At 45.7% G+C, this 20,152-nt stretch overlaps 1 protein-coding gene and 1 pseudogene across 3 annotated transcripts in view; one reads left to right on the forward strand and one right to left on the reverse strand.

The window, feature by feature from the left end:
* Window positions 1-20,152, forward strand: part of TINCR (TINCR ubiquitin domain containing) — an 88,412-nt gene that overhangs the window by 53,569 nt on the left and 14,691 nt on the right. The gene's annotated exons all lie outside the window — the stretch shown is intronic.
* Window positions 677-785, reverse strand: LOC133372994 (5S ribosomal RNA; annotated as a pseudogene).

Consider the following 20,152-nt stretch of genomic DNA (forward strand, 5'->3'; position numbering starts at 1 on the left):
GACCTGAGCCCCACAAGATGCACAGATGGCCACTGGTTTAGATGGATTAGGTCAGAGGTGGGGATCCTGAATGCGACTCTCCAGGCCTTCTCCATTTGGCCCTCTTTCCCAGGCCACAGCCCCCACCGGCCCTGCTCCACACTGTCCTGGAACATGCCCTTGATCAGTGATTGCGCCTCTTGTGTGTTTGGATGGAGGATCGAGAGGGTTGTGCGGTCAGAACCCCCTGACTTTTGGGTGGTTGAAACACAGTCTACTGTAGAAAAGGAAGGGTCACATCCATTATCCAACCCACTTTTGTCATTGGCCACACCCACCACTGGCATGTGTCCCCCCCTCCCCAAAAAAGGTTGTTCATGAGGGAATGAGGCTCTCGGGATGGAAAAGGTGCCCCTCCCTGGTTTCGAGTGCGTGAAAAGGGCCATGGGCTACTAAATCATGAATGTTCTCCATAAATTAGAGCATGGTGCTTTGGCACATGATTTCAACTAGCGCATGATGCCCTGAACTGGCGAGTGGTTATTTGGTACACGGCATTCAAAACTGTTTCTGATGACTTGTTGTTATATGCCTTCACATTGATTACGACTTATAGCGACCCTATGAATCTTTTTTTGGATATATATTCATTCACAGTAAAAGGTATTCAGAGGTGGTTTACTATTGCCTTCCTCTAAGCCTACGGCACCCGGTATTCCCAGGCAATCTCCCATCCAAGCACTAACCAGGCCTGACCCTGCTTAGCTTCTGAGATCGGGCGTGTTGAGGGCAGTATGGCTGTAGGCCCTTGTGATGACTTGGGCACACAATATTCTAAATGGATGCATGATGGTTTTGGTGCATGACATCCTAAACTGGTGCATGACACATTGGTGCCCATGATCTAAATTGCTGCCCGATGCTTCGACAGAGATTGTTTTAAACCAGTGCAGGGTGCATGGGCGTATAATGTCCTATAAGGAGCAGCATGCTCGTGGTGCCATCTGGGAACTGTTCTGCAGGATTGGTTCCTTCTAGGGTGCCGCAAACACATCTGGAACTTTGATGGGGGCAGTGGAGGCCTCATGGGGGGAACCAGGCTGCGGAATTCCCTCCTTCACCTTTTTGTTTGCTAATCAGTCTGAAAACGATTGCTTCTTGCCCCTAACCTTTGTGATGTGGGGCAGGCGGCACATTTAAACCAAATCTAGCTGCTGCTTGCAAAGCCAGCTTGCTTCTGATGCATCCCTCTCCTAACACTAATTCATTCTGCAAACTTACCTTAACCCCCCTCGAAACAATTCCATGACCCAGGTGTTAAGCCTCCCCCCCTCCCCGGAGCTGGGGCACTGTGGCTCGCTTGCCTGTTTCATTACCTCCTTGTAATTCTTTTCTCTTCCTTGATCTTTTGTTCACCGCTGATGAGTTTACAATCGGTTTAGCTCTCCTCTCTGACACACAACCTATGTGCCTTTTGAGAAGTGACTGATTTAATGGTGGGGAATTGTCTTCTGTGGCTCCGTCGACCTGTCCTGTGCAGAACGTGATGCAGAGTCACTATTGTTTGCATTGATTGGCAGTGGTTCTCTGGGTTTTGTTTTGTTTTTTTCCCCAGGCAGGGGACATTCTCAGTTTCCCCTGGAGATTTCGGGGATTTCACTTGGGACCTTCTGCATGCAAAGCGGCTGCTCTACCCTTGAACTAAGGTCCTTCCCTTAAAAACAAAGTAAGGTTCTATTCCTCATGGTTCTGAATAAAGGGCCAATTTAAATAGGAAGCTGCCTCACCCTGAGTCAGACCACTGGGTCCATCTAGCTCAGTACTGACTCAGCACTGACTGGCAGCAGCTCTCCAGGGTTTCATGCAGGGCATCCCCCCAGCCCTACCTGGAGACGCCAGGGATTGAACTGGGACCTTCTGCGTGCAAAGCAGGTGTTCTACCCCTGAGCTAAGATTCTAGTCCTCAAGCTTGTGAAGAAGAAGCTGATTGAAATATGAAAATAAGAAGCTGCTTTTTACTGAGTCAGACCCCTTGGTCTGACTAGCTCAGTATTGTCTACACTGACTGGCAGCTGCTCTCCAGGATTTCAGACTCTGGAGTCTCTCCCAGCCTGACCTGGAGATGCCAGGGATTGAACCTGAGTCCTTCTGCATGAAAAACAAGATGCTCTAACCACTGAACTATGGCCCTCCCCCTCCCCAAAGAAGAACAATGGCGATCAGAGCAATCCAGGAGAAGCCTTGAGCTGCTGCTCTTCCTGATGCAGCACAGGGTAAGTCTTCTCTTTGAGGATGCTGCCGGTAGCTTCAAGGCTTCTCCTTTATTGCTCTGTTCACCATTGGGAGTATGTTTCAGCACCTTGGACAGCCCTGGAAAGTTGGGACTAAAACCCACAGAGGATTCCACTGCCCCACTGATATGGAGTCACTGGCCGCCACTGCTTATACTGAATGAGACCATTCATCCATCTCAGTGGGGGCCTTCCCCTCAAGATGAAGTAAGATCCTAGTCCTCATGGTAGTAAATGCAAATGATGATTTAAATTTGGAACACAGGGACTTCTGCACGCTAAGCAGGTGGTCTCCCACTAAGCTATGGTCACCTCCCCCCTCCCCAACAGAAAAAGCTACCTTATGCCAAGTGCGATCCTAGACTAACTGGTAATTTTCCCTCTATGCTATTATTAATATTAATATTCTTCTTGTTGTTGTTACATTTCTAACCTGCCTTTCCTCTGAGGAGCTCACGGTAGCACGCACGGTTCCCTTCTTTTCCCATTTTTATCCCCACAACAACCCTGTGAGGTAGCCAAAGGTCACCCAGTGAGCTTTTTTTTTTTTTTGGCTGAGTGGGGATTTCAACCCTGGTTTCCCAAATCCTAGTCACTGTAACCACTACACCACCACTGCCTGTCCATGACCTACAGCAGTACCCAATGGATGAACGGTGCTTGTGCACCCCCGCCCTGAGCCTGGCTGTCCCATGGGTCCACGTAGGTTCACCCGGAGGTCAGGCCAATGGACAACTTCCTCAGCTTTAAATTACCTTGCCAATCTCAGGGTCTTGTCTGATTGGAACCACGTTGTGTGCAAATTCTTTCTCTTCCCCCCACCACAAAGAGGGAGATGATAAAAACAAATGAGAGTCTATCAGAAATTTAGCAAAGTCCATTAGGGATGGTAGTCTGCAAGCGCTTGCTTATCTCCGAGGGAAGCAGCCGCAGCGAGCTGGAAATAAATTTCCTCTCGAGATGCAGAGATCCCCTCCTCACCCTCCCTGTGCTTGAGAAATTCAAGCTTTTGGTTGCAAAGAAGCTGGCTGCGCTGTTACTGAATACATTTGACCTAACAGTGCGCACGTTTTTTATTGTTAATATGCAGCGTTAACATTCATTTTTCTTCTTTTGTGTTGAAGAAGAAAATTATTTAAAATGACATATGTTTTGTTGTTTGTTCGTTGCAATGACGTTAGTTTTGGGACCTCGTGGTTTGTGCTTCCTCCCCCTTTCCTTTGACATTGTTGGGGTACTCTGGGAGTTGGGGGGAGAAAGGAGAGAGCACCATTTCATTTTCCCAGAAGTGCCATTCCTCGGTGGGAGAAGCAGAGGGCATCTGGAGCCTTTCCTTGAGGGAAAGGGCTGTAGCTCAGTGGTTACAGCATCTGCGTTGAATGCAGAAGGTCCCAGGTTTAATCTCCAAAGGCATCTCTAGATAGGTCTGGGAGAGACTCTGTGCCTGAAACCCTGTCAGTGCAGGCAATACTGAGCTAGATGGACCATTGATCTGACTCCAGGCAGAATCCAATTTCATATTGCCACAGGTGGCGTGTGATTCCTTATCTTTGTGGAAGGAGGAAAATTATGCCCTACCCACCGGAGGCTACCATCCCCCCCCCCACGAATGCCCTGGAGCGGTGCAACATCCAAAGCATTCTGGGAAACCAAAATGGGGGCTTCCAGGAGCCAATGGAAAAGTTAAGCCCACCTAACAGTGGAATGAGAAACAGCTTGGTGCGAATGAGACAGTGGTGACTGGAAGCTCTGATATCAGCAGGGCGGGGAATCCACTCCGGGTTTTAGTCCAGACTTTGTAATCGTCTTAATCATTTTTTCTGTATGTGCCTAGAAGATACCATATTTTGGGGGGAGTGAATTTTTGTCTTCTAGGAACATAGAAAGCTGCTTTATAAGGAGTCAGACATCAGTTCACCTCAGCATTGTCTACAGTAGGGATGGAGTTCACTGCCTAGTTCTGATCCACTTGTATTCCGAAAGTCCCTTGTTCCATCTCGATCTGCCCTGTTTTTGTTCCTGCTATTACGCTATTACGAATGCATCAATGTAGATGAAATTATGAAGATAATTACGTAAAATTGTGTGTGTGTGGAATTTTTAAAAAATCCATGCTGATTACCCACCACAAGAAATGAGTGCCGGTCTGAAAAGATAGTGGATTGACGAATTCACTCAGAATCTGGTACTAAATCCGGTTTAGCGGATATTCTCGAGCAGATTATTCCCAAATCCATTGAGTGGATATTCTCCCTCATCCCTAGTGTGCCGTGACTGGCAGCGGCTTTCCAGGGTTTCAGGCAGGAGTCTCTCCCAGCCCTTCCTAGAGATACTGGGGTTTGAATCCAAGACCTTCTGCATGCCAAGCAGACGCTCCAACACTGAGCTACAGTCCTTTCTTTCGAGGAAATGTTCCAGATGCCCTCCGTGTCTCCCAGAGCCCTGATGTGAACCCGCCAGGCGCGACCCTTCCAAACGATTAGGCTCTTCAGCCATGGGGAGAAGAGGGCAGTAAGAACCTTGAGCCAGATATTTGTTTGTTTATATCCCACCTTTCCTCCCAGCAGGAGCCCGGGGCGGCAAACAAAAGCACTAAAAACACTTTAAAACATCATAAAAAACAGACTTTAAAAATACATTAAAACAACAACATATATTTATCAGGCGTCTGCTTTTGATAGGAATTAGAGTCAAAGAAGGATGCTTTCTGCAAGCAGAGAGGCCGAATGATATGTGGCGTGGAGCGAGAGAGTGGGGGATGCTTTCCCCTTTATTTTGGTTTAAGCACTCAAGGCTGGTAATATCTCTCACTGTAACTGGTTTTCCTTTTAAGGGGAAGGTCTGCTGACTCAGCCCTTGAGTGGGGAGGGGGTTGGCGAAGAGAGTAGGACTGGGGGAGGAGGAAGGGACTCTTTCTCTCTCTCCCCCCCTTTTAGTGGATTGTAAATAAAACAAATTGAAAGCAGCCTCAGCAGGCACACAGCTATAAAACTCAGACTGTACCAGGGTCATGTCAAGTCCCTGGAGAGAGGGGGGGGAAAAACCACCTATTGCTGATTGAGTGCAATAACATAATGATAACATTAACTCCCCTTTCCAAGTAATGATCCCAAGTCTAGGTGAGGCTGACTTTTGAAAAAGGGCCCCCAGTGCTAGTGGTGGTCCTCATGTCAGGAGCCATCTGTGTCCAGATCCTGAGCCTGGTGAGGCCTCCTCTGGAGAGGGGGATCAGGCCTTATCATGAGATCCAGCTCGGAGTGTGTCTGTGGGGAGTCAGTGCCCTGTGATGGAGAGCTTGTGGCCACCCCATCAAAGGACGCCCTGCCGCAGGAGATTGTGACATTGAGCAACATAGGGATGGGCAACCTGTGGATTTCTGGATGTTGTCAGACTACAGCTCCCATCATCCCTGACTAGGGATGTCAGAGAACTCTGATGATGACAGAAACAGGAGTGGGAATTGTTGATATTCACTTATTTTTTCCATGTCTAGTATGGGAATCAATCTAGCTAATATGACTGCTGTTGCTTTCAGTCCGCAAATGACACATAATTTATTGTCCCCCCCCCAAAAAAGATTCGCATTGTGTTTCCTTTGCACTGAAATGAACGGGGTGGGATCATGTAACCACAACGCAACTTAGGGAAGCGATGTAATGGACTGCGTACATTGAATAATTTTCACCACAGCGGATAGCGAGACGGATAACACAGTTTTCAGCAGAAGCCAAGCTGCAGCCGAATGGAGACAGCGCTGCATGCAGTGAATACAGGATAGGATGGAAAATGGTCCCTTCTTGCCACCCTAGCCCTGACCGTTGGCCATACTGGCAGCTGGAGCTGATGGAATTGTAGTCAAGCAACATCTGGAAGGCCACTGGTCCTGTTGTCAGGAAAACAGATCACTGGAGCAGCGCCCTAAGAATAATGTCCATGGACTCAGCCCAGCCTCAAATTAATCCCGACTGACAATCTTTCCCCAGGCCCGTCCACTCTCCTTTTAATCTCCCGTTTTTCCTTCTTATCGGCTGTGGTGTGATGCTCCTCAGAACAGATCGTGTTGAAGACACCTCTGAGATCATTCCCTCTTTTGTATTGCTCTCTGCTTGCCTTTCTTTCGGATGAGGAATGATCTGAGGCAGCCTCTTGAGGGACGGAAAAATCAGAAAACACCAGCTTCCATTATCGGCAACAATTGTGCCGGTAATCCGAGAAATGATAACAATCTTCTCTCTCCCTCTCTCTTACACATACATAGATACATACATACACACACACACACACACACACGCGCGCGCATGCATGCACAGACACACACACGTCTTCTGTTCTTATCACTTAATTGGATACAAGAGAGAGAGAGAGGCAGAGATGCTCTCCTTTGTTAATAATTTCATAAACGCTGCTACCTTCTATCAAAGCAGACAACGTGTACAATTGCAGTTGGTTCAAAATATCTCCCCGAGAAACCGGCCGTTTTCTGGCATTTAAATCCACTTGCTGTTGTTTTTCTTCCTGCCATCTGGGAATTCCTGAAGGGTTTCCATTCTGCTTGTAAGAGATGAGTGTATATTTTCATTTCCCCATCGCCCTTTATTTTTATAGACCTTTTCCTCGCAACTAGACCCCTGCTGACAGAGTTCTCTGGCAGCCAAATGGGTAGGCTTCCTGTCTGCCATTTTTGCTGCTGAGGCCATGGAGGAGGGGGCTTTTCATAGAATCGTAGATTTGGAAGGGGCCTATAAGGTCATCTAGTCCAACCCCCTGCTCAATGCAGGAATCCACATTAAAGCATTTCTGAGAGGACCAGGCCACTATTCTGTCCTGCTGGGACTTAAGGTGTTTGGGGGAGGATTCGCTGTCTCACCACTCAGGCTGTTGCTTCTCTCTGCTCCCTGGATTAGTCATGTTGGGTGTTCCCAGCCAATCTAAGATTACAGAGAGCTGATGCCAGAGTGCAACATCACTGAAGGCAACGTGCATTGAGAAGAGCACTTGTGGACTGCTCCCTCAATTTTAGTTTTTAAGTCTTATTTAAAAACCTTCCTTTTTCCCAAAGCTTTTGAAATTTCAGCTTAGGTGTTTTTTCATTTCCTATAATTTAGATATCTCGAGAATGTGCATTTGAAGTCCTTGCTTTGCCCTCTATTTGTTTCCTCTCTCTGTTTTCCTCATTTTATTTTATTAGATTGTATGCCTTTTTGTGGCAGGGACTTGTTGTTATTGTTTAATTTTGTGAACAGTGCCACGTATATAAATAAATGGAAATAACAAATGGTAATACTACCCTTCCTGGATTCCTCACACAGGGGGATCCTGATCAGTCAGGGAGCACAGTGTGAATGCAATGACATCACAAGTCTGCTTAAGCCAATCGGATATGACAAGGTAGCAATATCGCCAAGGGCAAGTGAAATCGATTGAGAGCAAGAACAAACCAATGGATTGGCAAACTTCTGGCTTCTGTCTGGGGACGGGGGAAACATTTGCCTTCATTTCGCATTCGAAAGGAAATCATCAAATTTTCATTTTCCAAAATAGCACGAGAACTGAAACAGTCATTCTTGGAAATTCGCACTTATCCAAATTTGGCAATGCAGTTCTCCAGCTAAACAGTGTTTCCAAAACAGCATCTATTAGGGGAAATCGTGCACAAAGTATTCGTGAAAATAACACACAAGGAAATTGCTTGCGAAAATGTGTACCTTAATCAAGACTGCACACAAAAGATGTGTTTATCAGAAGTTCACACTAAAATGCTGAAGAATTTTCATAAGGATTTTTGTATTTTTGAAAATATTTTTAAGTATTTTTTTAAACTTGCCAGTAGCTGCAGGAAACTGGTAAACTTAAATCCGTGGAGCTTATTTTTTTTCTTAGTAAAGCTGTAATGCAAATATTGTGTCTCCCACTCAAAAGCAAATAAAGAGACAAGTCCACAGAACTGGCAGCTGCAAACATCAGAAGAGAGGGTTCTATCCACCTAAGTCATGCTCACAAGTAGACCCACTGGAATCTGTGGGTTGTATTCAGCGAAGTCCTTCTCAAGACCTTGAAGTGAATGAACCTAATTTTGTGGTGACTGTTAACTTCAGTGTGGTGTTGGAGAAGAGCTTTGCGGATACCATGGACTGCAAAAAAAGACAAATAATTTGGTGTTAGAACAAATCAAACCAGAACTATCACTAGAAGCTAAAATGATGAAAGTGAGATTACCATACTTTGGATGCATAATGAGAAGACATGATTCATTAGAAAAGACAATAATGCTGGGAAAAACAGAAGGGAGTAGAAAAAGAGGAAGGCCAAACAAGGGATGGATTGATTCCATAAAGGATGCCACAGACCTGAAGTTTTACAAGATCTGAACAGGGTGGTTCACGACAGATGCTCTTGGAGGTCACTGATTCATAGGGTCGCCATAAGTCGTAGTCGACTTGGAGGGACATAACAACAACAACAATTAACTTCAGTGGGTCTACTTTAAATAGGACTAGTGCTGAATACCACCCAATAGGTCTACTCTGAGTAGGACGTAGATGCAACCCACAGTCTTTGTCTGCAAGGCAGCTACATTGACCTTGACAGGCGGATGCTCTATTATGCTCCGAACCATTTTGTCCTTTGATAACTTCAGTGGATTTTGTCCAAGTGTAAATCTCCCTTGGCGTGTCCAAAGGCCTTTGACCTTCAGCAAAGTCTCATGCCGGAGAAGAGCCAGCTACAGCCAGCTGAAGTCTTAGTTATTAATTGGAAATCCAATTTCTGGAGGGTGGCCAGAGAGAGAGAGAGAGGCTAGCAAGGTCTCTCATCAACCTGGAAGCAAACACCATTGGTTTTCACAGCACTTAATTTTGAGTAAAGGCTCCTGGGCTACAAGTTGCACTGGCCTGGCTCAAGCACAGAGAAATGTGCTTCATACCTAGGAAGGATAGCGGGAATCTACCCAATTTGCACTTTTGGGAACGACAAGTGACACAAAACACAGATACCCTTTAAAATGCACACCACTTCGAGTTTTGAGATGCAGTTCTCCAACCAAAGAATGGGTACCCATTCACTGGTACTCTGGTTAGGCCTCATCTTGAGTGCTGCGTCCAGTTCTGCACACCGCACTTTAAGAAGGAGGCAGACAAACTGGAATGGGTTTAGAGGAGGGCGACGAGGATGATCAGGAGACTGGAAACAAAGCCCCATGAGAAGAACTGGGGATGTTTACATTGGTGCAGAAATTGCAAGTACTCTTGGATGAAACAGATTATCTTGACCCATCCCAGTCTGGGTTCAGGCCTGGTTATGGGACTGAATTGGCCTTGGTCGCCCTGATGGATGACCTTTATTGGGAGAAGGACAGGGGGAGTGCAACCCTGTTGTTCTTACTTGATCTCTCAGTGGCTTTTGATACCAATGACCATGGTATCCTTCTGGGCCGACTTGGTGAGATGGGTATTGGAGGAACTGTTTTACAGTGGTTCCAATCCTATCTCCAAGGTCGCTCTCAGAGAATATCATTGAGTGACTGTCTTTTGGCCCCCTGGCAGTTGTGCTGTGGGGTGCCGCAAGGTACCATCTTGTCCCCCATGCTGTTTAACACCTATATGAAGCCCTTGGGAGCAGTCATCAGGAGTTTTGGGGCGAGGTGTCAGCAGTATGCTGACGATACCCAGCTCTATTTCTCTGTAACATCTGAATCGGGAGAGTCCGTGTAAGCCCTGGACTGCAGCCTGGACTCGGTGGTGGGCTGGATGAGGGCCAACAAACTGACTCTGAATTCTAGCAAGATGGAGACACTGCGGGTTGGTGGTTCCCGATTTCAGATAATTGGTCAGTTGCCTGCTTTGGATGGGGTCATACTGCCTCTGAAAGAGCAGATCTGTATTCTGTGGGTGCTCCTGTATCCATCTTTGTTGCTAGAGGCCCAGGTGACCTCAGTGGCTAGGAGTGCCTTTTACCAGCTTCAGCTGGTAAGACAGCTGTGGCCATTTCTAGACCGGGATAGCCTGACCACTGTTGTCCATGCACTGGTAACCTCTTGGTTACTGTAATGCGCTCTATGTTGGCTGGCCTTTGAGGTTGGTCAGGAAGCTGCAGCTGGTGCAAAATGTGGCTACGAGACTGCTCACTGGGGCAGGGTATCACCCACATGTCACCTCACTGCTGAATGAGTTGCACTGGCTGCCCATTAGCTACTGGGCTAAGTTCAAGGTGCTGGTTTTGGTGTACAAAGCCCTATACAGCTTGGGATCAGGATACCTGAAAGATCTTATCTCTTATATACCCAGTCAATCACTGCGCTCTGCAGGTGAGGGCCTCCTGCAGATACCATCTTATGAGGAGGTCTGTTCTGCACAATATAGGAAACGGACCTTTAGTGTGGTGGCACCGACCCTGTGGAATTCCCTCCCCTTAAATATTAGACAGGCGCCATCTCTGTTATCTTTTTGGCACCTACTGAAGACCTTCCTCTTTCAACAACCCTTTTCAGTAGAGACCTTATTCCAGACTGCGTTTGTGTTAGAATTGCTTTTTACATGTTTTTAAAGCTTTTTTTCCTTTTAAAAGATGTTTTTAAAGATGTTTTGTTTTAATCATAGAATAGTAGAGTTGGAAGGGGCCTATAAGGCCATCAAGTCCAACCGCCTGATCAATGCAGGAATCCAAATCAAAGCATTTCAAACAGATGGCTGTCCAGCTGCCTCTTGAAGGCCTCCATTGTCGGAGAGCCCACTACCTCTCTAGGTAATCAGTTCCATCTCTAGGTAATTGGTTCCATTAATGTATTTTAAAGTTGGTTTTTATGATGTTTTAGAGTCTTTTTAGTGCTTTTGCTTGCTGCCCTGGGCTCCTACTGGGAGCAAGGGTGGGATACTACTACTGCTACTACTACTACTATTACTACTACTACTAATAATAATAGGGTAGCACTCTTTAAGTATTTGAAAGGTTGTCACATGGAGGAGGGCCAGGATCTGTTCTCGATAGTGCAGGACACTGAATAAGGGGCTTGAGTTACTGGAAGCCAGATTTTGACTGAACATCAGAAAAAACTTCCTAATTCTAGAGCAGTATGACAATAGAACCAATGGCCTCAGTTGGTGGTGGGCTTTCCAACCCTAGAGGCATCCAATAGGCAGCTGGACAGCCACATGTCAGCTTTAAGTTGGATCCCTGCATTGAGTAGGGGGGTGGAATCGAAGGCCTTATAGGCTCCTTCCAACACTAGGATTCTAGGATTCTATCCCAAATGTGTATACATATATTAAGCGACAAAAACATGCATTAGGGGAAGTTGCTTGCAACAACCTCTACCTCCCAGAAGGCCATTATAGAATTACAGTCCTTTCTTACGAGTATAGAATCTGGGCCATTATAGAATTACAGTCTTTTCTTATGTGTGTGTGTATGTGTGCGTTTGAAATTGATGAGTCTAAAAAGGAACATGGGAGCAAACCCTCTCACAAATGTCATGCATATTTCCCCCATAATAATTGGGTTCCATGTCACCATAAATTACATTCAAAAGGTTGTAACCACCAGGGTAGCTATAAATACAAGCCGTGCATATTGATCATGCTCTGTCTACAAATAATGAAAGGAGTACGTCTCTCTCTCTCTTTTGACAGAAGGGACAGAGGGAACTAATCTAATGAAAGGGATTCCTAGCCAAAGTCCCAGATGGGTCCTTAGAGCCTCCGCGATCATTTCTGAAGGCTCGCTCTTGCCCTGTCGGAACGAGACTCAGGAATTGAATTAGCCAGGCTGGCTGAGGTAGGCCTTCCCCAATCACTCTGAAGAGCTGAAGGACAATCTATTGATTTCCATGTTTGGCAAAAAATTAAAAGCTATCCCCCCCCCAGTCTTTTTTTTTTTTGCTTAGTTAAAATGCTGCTTAAGCAGTTTTTGTAATGTAATGTTGGGGGCCCAGTTCCAGGCCTTTTGCAGCTTGGAGTTGCATTGTGGGGGGAGGACAACTTTCACTTTGACAAGAGGCGTCGGTAGGAGAGAAGATTTAGTATAATTGCCTGGCTTTCAGGATAATTGATGACACCATAAGAATAGCTCAGAAATCCGCCAGCTTGGCGCTCCTCCGCGAAATTTTTTAAAGGTGTAATCATTAAATATGTAAATAGTTGATTTATAGCCAACAACACAGGCAGTTAATTGATTTCTTTAGAAAGAAAACACCAGTGTGGATTTATGACACAGAATCACGGGGTCTGAAGGAAGCAGCCTATCTGTGATCCAGTGGGATCTGAGTTCAAGAGTCCGTTGAACCGTAAAATTTGGTTATAAAGAACCCAACAGTAGTTTCCAGTAGTATGCAGCCAGATGTTTCTGGGAAAGTCACAGATCGGGGTAGTGGTGGGGGAAGCAACAGATCTCCCCTACTTCTTGTGCCCAACACCTTCTATTCAGAGGCACACTGCTCCTAATCATGGAGGTTCTACTTAGTGTTCATGGCTATTGATAAATCTGAAGTCCATTAATTTACCTAATCCAGCCATGGGGAATTTCTGGCCCAACGGCCTAGTTAGGCCCACAAGCCTGTTTTCATAGAATCCTAGAAAAGTAGAGTTGGAAGGGGTCTATAAGGACATCAAGTCCAAACCCCTGCTCAGTGCAGGAATTTGCTATATCCTTTGAAATTTTGTTTTGGAACAATACCCTCCCCAAGTAAAATACAAAAGAGGGAAGGATTTTAAATCATTCTGGGAACTGTAGCTGTGTGAGGGAAACATGGGTCTCCTAAAAACTCTCAGCACCCTTCACAAACTACAGGTCCCAGGCTTCTTTGGGGGAAGCCTTGGTGGTTTAAAGTGGTACGATGCTGCTTTAAATTGGATTGCAGCTTCTACCTAGACCAAAATAGGGAAGAAGAAGAATTAAAAACAACAACACAATTTCATCTTCTTTAAAAATAATTCATTTTTCTCAAGCAAATTTATCATTATATTGGTGGGTGGTGCTGTTGTTTTTAAATGAAGCTGGCATTCATTTCCGGGGAGTCAAGACACCCTTGCGATGCACAGCTGAGTCTTTGCAAACAGCAGACACAGTTTGAAACTTTTTGCTCCCTCCTCTGAGGGTCTCAGGGCAGCAGCTGTTGGATTGCACCCTGTTTGGGAAGTGTGCAGTCTCCATGGAGAGCAGCGGATCCATCTCCAGTTCCGATTGCATGGCTTGGAGGCGCTGGAGCAATCCCTGTGATAATGAGAGGGTGCCCATGCCACCGGGTGGATTGGCATCAATCTTCTTAACAGACACTGCTAGTTTGATCTGTTGGAAGGAAGGAAGGATGCAAGAAAGCATCTCTTTCCATTGCACCCTGTGTTTGTTGCAGGTGGCACTGTTTCTGTTCTGCCACAGTTTGTCTTCTGCCAAAAACGGCATTATTCATCTCGCTGTCGGCTGTGGCAAAAATTACATGATTTACTTGCTTAATTCCGTCAATTACGTTGCTATCTCTACGTTGCTGTCTCTTTCAATGCAAACCTAATCAATGAGATATCACTTGTGGACTGAAAGTAACAGCAGCAGCGGATGCCAGTCGTAAGTGCTGGCTTGGTTTCCGTTCTGGACATAGGATGGAGAAGCGACCATGGGCCATTTTAGCTCTTGTTTCTGCCTTTGTCAGAATTCTGTGAGACCCCCAAGGACCTGTGTTGAGGCCAGATTTCTGATACTCCTCAACCCAGGGCTGGCCTTTGGGGTGGGTGAGCTGGGCGGTAACCTGGGGCACCAGGCAGTGCTCAGTGGATGTGTTTTCAAATCCAATCCAATCCTTTATTTGCATTAGCCACAAGCCATTGCATTTGGAATATACAAAACCAATAAGAAGCAGATATACAGCTTAATCAAATTATCCTACTAAAATCCTAGCATTTATGCAGGATGCCAGCCGATAAAACTGATATATCCAAAATCCATCGTCGTAAGAGAAATGGGCAAATAAAACTATCAACTAAAAAAAACCCAACACACGCACAAAAACCTATATCGGATTAAAACTCAAGGTACCATTGTAGATCTTGTTCTAATGGCACTTGCTAAAAATTTGGCAGACATTTCCGTCACCCTCTGCTGTTGGTCTGCAAGAATGAAAACCACATAAAACTTAATTGAGTGCCCTGGGAGAGATGGCAGCAGTAGGCTGTGTTTTTTGAATATACTGTCTGCAGTGAGCTAGGGGGGCAAAAAGCCTGGGCAGGTACATACGGCACTTATCCCCGTGCAAGAAAAAAGGAAGCACTGGTTTGATCCCAAGAGGGCAAGCAGGAGCTGCAGGCAGGAATTCTAACATGTAGTCTGTGCATGCAATAATTCTCGCATTTGCCCCTCCCTGCCACAGCTTTGCACATGCATGCATGGGTCCTTGTAGGGGGTAGCAGCGGATGTTCGACTGCTACTCTGGACTCCTCCTTTGCTGGCTCCTCCCTTCAACCTTATCCCACCTTGGGAGAGGAGACATCTTTCCTTTCTCTCTCTCTCCTTCTCCTGCAGGGTTCAGAGAGCAAGCTGGCCTTTTTGCATCTCCAGCCTGAGCTAGAAATAGGAACTTTCCTACCCGGTTTGCATTTCCTAGAGTAAGTGTAGGCTTCCTTATTTTTCCAAAAACCCAGAGTCCCAGTGTGATTATATCCAGGGAAAGGCATGCTTCTTCAAACCAGGATTCGTACGCTGCTCGGCTATCGCTGCTGTGCCACTGTTCTGTTCTGTGGTGGTGGCCTGGACGATGTCTTTGGGTCCCCTCCAAGCCTGTAATGCTGTATCTGCAAGGTTTGGATCTGTAGTGGAAAGACCCTGTTAAACCGGTCAAGCCCTTTTCTTTGTTATGTTAATGGGCCTAGCTGGACCTGTGAAGTACCCTACTTACATGTCTAAAGACTTGGTCAAGGGCGGATGTGTTGCCATAGGAACAACTGGCTGGTGGCGCTCTTTCAGGAGGAGGTAGACCATTCCGCCCTCACCTGACTGGAGGCCGCTTCATCCTAGGGACAGGCTTGACTGCTGGTTGGTCACTGTGAGGACAGGACTAGATGGGGGCACTGGGCCTGATCCAGCAGGCTGTTCTTATGCTCTCTGTGCTGGATCCAAAGCTATGGCTTTGGGGACTCCCCTAGAAACTTAATGGGGAAGCAAGATAATTTGGAGTGTTTATATTCTGAGCCTTTCCATCTTATGCTCAGGTTGTATATATGTGTAAGTAAAACAACATGGCCTAAAGATGCCACAGTCTCGAGTGTCCGCCATTCCATGGAAACCACATCCTGGGTAAGCGTTGGAACCCCTGGAGTGTTTCACCGCTTGGAGTTTGGGGTGCTTGCAATGTCTCCCCCTGATTATCCCCCTGAACTGCTCAAGCACTGTCAGCAGCAACGTCCATCCTTCGCTCACCACAGCGGTGCAGACAGGCCCCCAACCATCGCTCTGTATCTGATCTGATGAAGTGTGACACTCAGCGCGGCAACAGTAGAGGGCTGGGTACAGGGGAGGGAAGATGAAAACCGCCGGTGCCAGAAATAAATAAGCAAACTGCTCTCCTCTGAACGGAGGAGCTTCAGGATTTAATCTGACAGACGTGGAGACGCTTCATTTGAGACAGAGATGCAGAGGCCCAGTGATTGGCAACCATCTGGAATAATGGCTCTCCTGTTTGTCATAACACTGCAAGATCATCCGAGGAGTGGCCAGGCCCCAGCGTCTGAGCGCCCGCTCTGGTTCTGTTTGTTGTAAAAAGCCATCAGCTCAGCCAAGGAAGGAAAGGCGCTCAGGGCTGGTGGGGGGTGGGGACAGAGAGAGAGAGAGAGGAAGATTTATGCCTGTCATCTTTTACTCATTTTTAGACTCCCACTGGTCTTTTAAGCTTCTTACATTGCCTGTGGGTTTGTCTTGAGGCCGCGGTAATGCTTAAAGTTCTGACTCAGCCAACCATGTGGCATGAGATTTGGGGCTCAGACAGCACATCTCCTGTGGTGGAGGTGGCTGGCAATTGGGAATATGTTTCAGCACCTTGGACAGCTCCGTGAAGGTTTTGAATAAAACCTGGAGCGGATTCACTGCCCCACTGACATTGGAGGCACCAGTCCCCACTGAATGGAGCCTTGTTTGTGGCGGGAATTTGAGTTCCAAGGGCCAGAGCTGGAGATACATATCAGTCGGAAGACACTGCGCTGCTGAGCATGCAAATGCAGCAGAAATCAGCCCACCCTGTGTTTAGACCAGGCCTGGCCAAAACAGAGGCTTCATAAAACACCTGACAGACACAGGGACCAATATAACTTTGGTTCTTTCAAGTTCTCATTTTCCCAATCTCAACTTCAGTTCTCTGCCGTTCTGTAGCCATTTGCGAATTCTTGTTCTAAAGAAACCTCGTGAAAATTCTTCAGCATGTTTCTTCAGCGAATTTCTCCTAGTCAATACATTTGTGGATGCACTTTTGATTAACGTTTGCAAGCAATTTCTTCTAATACGATGCGTCTATATATTTTTTTTCCTGCACACTTTCCCCTAGTATAATGCATTTATTGGTGAACACTGCTTGGTTGGATAACTGCATTGCAAAATTCAGATAAGTGAATTTAGAAGGAGGGCTACGTTTCCGTTCTTGTATTTGTGCAAATTTGATAAATTTGGCTTGACATGTGAACTGAATAGAATTTCTTCCTCATGCCTAATCCAGGTGTGTTCTCAACCACCTGCTCAGGAGAACGCTATTGCACTCATGTGCTGCTTATGGGGTTCTGAGAAGAGGCAACTGGTTGGCCACTGTGAGGATCAGGATGCTGGACTAGATGGGCCCTTGGACTATTCTAGCAGGACTCTTCTAAATGATCTTATGCACATTTCTCATTTTTAAAAAACAATCCTCATGAAAAGTTCTGCAACATTTTAGTGTGAATTCCACCTAACACACACATTTTTGTATGCAGTTCTGTCCAATTTACACAAATATGTCATTTTTACCAAGATAGTCATTTTTATGCACACTTCCCCTCATATGCCTGTTTTTGTAGACACTGCTGGGGGAACTGCATTGCAAAATTCAGAGAAGTGTGAATTTCAAAGTATGGCTTATTTTTGGATCTCCTATTTTATTTTATTTATTATTTATTAAATTTATCTCCCTCCCTTCCTCCCAGAAGGAGCTCAGGCAGCAAGCAAAAGCTCTAAAAGCCCTTGTAAACATCTTGAAAACAAAAAACTTTAAAACATATTAAAACTAAACATCTTTAAAAACATATTAAAACAAAACGTCTTAAAAAGCAACTTTAAAAACATCTTAAAAAACAATTCCAGCACAGGCACAGACTGGGATAAGTTCTCTAGTTAAAAGGCTTGTTGAAAGAGGAAGGTCTTCAACAGGCGCCGTAAAGATAATAGAGATATTATTTCAGAAAGTGCAAATGTCATAGATCTGGCTTTAAACTTTAACTGAACTGAATTTCTTCCCCATCCCTAATTGGGCAGCTGCCTGTTTCCAGAAGAACCAATGCGTGTGTTGGGCCAGCCCCAATCTCTGTATCCCTCCCTCTCTGCTGGATTTTGGCTTAACTGCTTGCCCAGATCCTTGTCTGCCCTTCATTTGGTTGTCGAGAGATAAGTTGTTACGAGCTGAACCTGTAAATGAGTGGACCATCTCCTGTGATCTGTTGCCACATTTTGTTGGCATGTTGTGGAATATTAACAATCCATCGATCCATCAAAGGATCAAAACAAAATGAGAGACCTGCAGAATTTGCTTGATAATTGCATGGATTCCTTTAAAAAAAGGGTAAGATTTTTGACAGCTGTAGTTTAATCATCTAATCTTCCTTCCCTGGGCCAGATGGAACCATGTTATGAAGCCTAGATTCTTTACATTTCACAGAGTCGAAGCGAATGTATTTGCAAACATTTGGAATTTTCTAAATTCACTGCTTGCATTTTAAACACATACACACACACACATTTTTGAACATTTCAAATTGGCATTTGGATTGTTTAAAAACTTACCTGGGCAGTTTGAGTGGAACAACATGGCATCACTTTAAAAAATAGACATCCCTTTTCTATATAACATATATCTCTTGATATACAGAGCCCAGAACAACTTGGGCCCAGGATATGTTGAGGACCACCTGAGCCCTTATATCTCACCTTGATTGCTGAGATCATCCTGAGGAGCACTCGTAGTTGTCCCCCATGTTACAGAGACCCAGCTGGCCTGAACCCTTCACAGACTACAGTTCCCAGGATTCTTTGTGGGAACCATGGCTGTTTAAAGTGGCATGATACTGCTTTTAATGTATAGAGCAGTTGGGGCCCTAATTGGCAGCTGGGGTACCTTATCACCACAATTCCCTCTATCACTAATGTTCAGGTGGTGAGTGCCAATCCTTTATGTAGGCAAAATGGAAGCTTCAGTGCATGAGAGAGGAAGTACCAGCAGTCCGGCAAGAGCATCAAGGATTGCAGAAGTGCAATTTTTTTTAAATGGCAAAAAAAATCCTAAGGGGGCCACCCAAGATAGACTGATGAAGATTGATCATATTCAATAGTCAATAGTCATGGAGTACTGACTGTCGTGTGTGTGTGTGTGTGTGAGAGAGAGAGAGAGAGAGAGAGAGATTGTGTGTGTGTGTGTGTGTGTGTGTGTGTGTGTGTGTGTGTGGAGGTATGGAATGAATCAAGATGTGAAGTGATGCCTGCGCAAATTAGTGAACCAAGATGAGGTGATGACTTGCCTGTGCAAACTGAGGAGGGGGAGGGTCATAGCTCAGTGGTCAGGCATACAGAAGGTCCCAGATTCAAAAAGCATCAACTTAGTTGTGAGCAGAAAGACTCATTGCACAGGAGCTCCCAAGCATTGCCTTCTCTATGCTTTTGAAGCCTCCCCTCTCTTTTCATTTGCATCCCTGATGTTGGAGGTGGAAAGGAGCTGTGTGAGGTGGCTTCAAAGAGCAGCCCCTCACAGAGCTACAATTCCAGAGTTCCCCGGGAAGAGGGATTGATTGTTAAACCACTCTGGGAATTGTCGCTTAAAATGTATGGCACAGATGGGGCCTCAGCTGGATGTAGCTCTCTCTTTCTCTCTCTGTCTCTTTCCAGTTAATCCACATTTTGCATTTTATTTTTTAATTATTACTGTTTGGTCGAGGGGGGTGAATGTGTGCCTGTGTGTGCACGCTTATAAATCTGAAAAAGGAAGAATAAATTAATTGGAAGGGTTTCACAGTTGAATGTGAACATTTTGCATGCCCTCCATTCCCTTAAATTACTACTCTTTGGTCAAGATTTAAAGTGTGCGGGTGTGGGTGTTTACATATCAGAGAAAGGAATAATAAATCCCTTTTATTGAAACTGTTGGATCTGATTTTTGAATGTTTGAAAAGCCATGCAAAAATTTCACTCCACTAGGCTGGCTTGCCACAGTTTGTCCTCTCTCTTTGTCTTTCTCAAAGAAAAGAAAGCCCCTTTGTAGAAAATTTAACATATACACCTGGTTAGTGTTACATAAGGCTTCCCCCCCCCACACACAAGGCTTCTAATGAATTTCCTGTCACTACTTGCTAAACCTCTCCCTGGCACAACCCTGCTCTCACACAAAATGTTCTGTTTCTCTTAGCTAGGAACAGCTTTCTCCACGGCTGGATACATGAAAACACCATCCCTTCATAAAAGAGATGCCAGATGGGGATTTAATAACCATGGATGCTGCTTTTCTGTTGCCTGGAGTTGTGTGTGAGAGAGTGTGAACAGTGGTGGCTGGTGCTCATTTGGGTCTGCAGGGGCGGAAGACAGGGAGCCCCAACAGTAGGTGGACCAGAGCCCATGACAGGTGGAGCCGACTCATTCTAGTTTTGTCCACATCTGCCTCCCAGCTGAGTTGTACAAGGGCATCA

Source organism: Rhineura floridana, chromosome 18, assembly GCF_030035675.1.
Source record: "Rhineura floridana isolate rRhiFlo1 chromosome 18, rRhiFlo1.hap2, whole genome shotgun sequence".
Taxonomy (NCBI): domain Eukaryota; kingdom Metazoa; phylum Chordata; class Lepidosauria; order Squamata; family Rhineuridae; genus Rhineura; species Rhineura floridana.